Source organism: Ctenocephalides felis, unplaced genomic scaffold (assembly GCF_003426905.1).
Source record: "Ctenocephalides felis isolate EL2017-DRISC unplaced genomic scaffold, ASM342690v1 CF-g0.4_SCAFFOLD_01604, whole genome shotgun sequence".
In the NCBI taxonomy this organism is placed as follows: domain Eukaryota; kingdom Metazoa; phylum Arthropoda; class Insecta; order Siphonaptera; family Pulicidae; genus Ctenocephalides; species Ctenocephalides felis.
The window spans coordinates 3,967,938-3,969,562 of record NW_020537758.1 but is presented as its reverse complement, the minus strand read 5'-3'; positions in this window follow the sequence as shown (position 1 = coordinate 3,969,562).

The window sequence follows — 1,625 nt, the reverse complement described above, 5'->3', positions numbered from 1 at the left end:
TTGCTTCTGGAAAAAAAATTGTTTAATTTTTTTTTTTTGTACATCGAAAATAATTCAGGTTTTAATTTTAATTGTGACTAAAGTTCTAAAATACTTAGAACAAATGATTTCAACTTTGCAATTCAGTTTATATGATTCTTATAAATATTAGACAATGTTACAATATTTATAATAATCTATTTCAAAACATTTAATATTCCTCGATCATCCTCGTTACGGTACGGGAAGTTCCAGCAATTTGCCTTAAGGCACGATGCCATACACCCCAGTAGTTTTAGTATAGAAGTTACTACTAGTATCAAGTGCGAGTTTAAGTTAGAAAAAACACTCCACATTTTCCACAAAATAATTAATTGTAAAATAATGAACAATAGTTAAAGAATAATTTCTACTAATCTCTACAAAAAAATAGTTACACCAACTATCCATTTTTATTTCTCATGAATAAAATCAACCTGTCTCAAGATATATTAATTTAAAAAAACATATTACAAGTCTCTTTGTCGAGAAAATTCAAGTTTTTCAATAGTGCTTTTTCCAGTTCAATTTAAGTCGTTTCTGGTGTAATAAATGCCTAAATATGGTGATTTTCTGGCCATAAACCGACTTGAAAATTAGTTCTAGGCTATAACATCTGCATTTGTTCTTGTTTTCGGTTCTAGGCCGAGGACGAATATTTTAAAAAAAGTCGAACACGAGGTTACGCCGGAAACTACAATGACTATTATTAAATTTATTTCGATGCACGATTGCCGTGAAATTTGTTAATTTAAAAAACAATAATAATAGATACATACATACACAAATATATATATATATATATATATATATATATATATATACTAGCTGACCCGGCAAACGCTGTTTTGCCATCAAAAATATTTTGCCACATTGCAGAAGTTCTTATAACATACATGATATATTAATAATAATGTTATATTTTTATTACACAAATTTCTTTACATTTTGATAATTAATTCGAACGCATCATAGTGCTTTGTTTATTTTAATTTTATTTATGTCAAATAGTGAAATATTTTTAATCAATGAATAAATTAGATTTTAGTCTGAATCATCGCAGTACCATTATCTAAATATATAATTTTTATATAAATATCAGATTTTTTACTTTTGCATTTAATTTAAAAATATTGAATGTCAATTTCATATATCCAATATGCACTAAATTTTTAAATGCCAAAATATTTCCTTATTGGTTCGAAATTTAATATAATATGATATAATTTATATCTAGAATTTGATTGCCAATATTGCCTATAACATAACTTGGAATAATTAATTTATTTGTGTCTTATTGAAGTTGTTAAAAATTCTTTTTTTTTGAACTGTCAGCATTTTGTTTATGATTAATGTTAAATTCAATATGTCGCTTTTTTATTGTGATCTGTAATGTTTTAATCACTTATCATATAAATTTTCGACTGATATATATATATATATATATATATATATATATATATATATATATATATATATATATATATATATATATATATTATCCGAGCAAACGGTATTTAGCAAATTTGTGAACAATGACGGTTACATAATCTAATTGTTATTGTAGGTGTTCTACATGTCTTTTTTACATCAGCAGATAATTTATT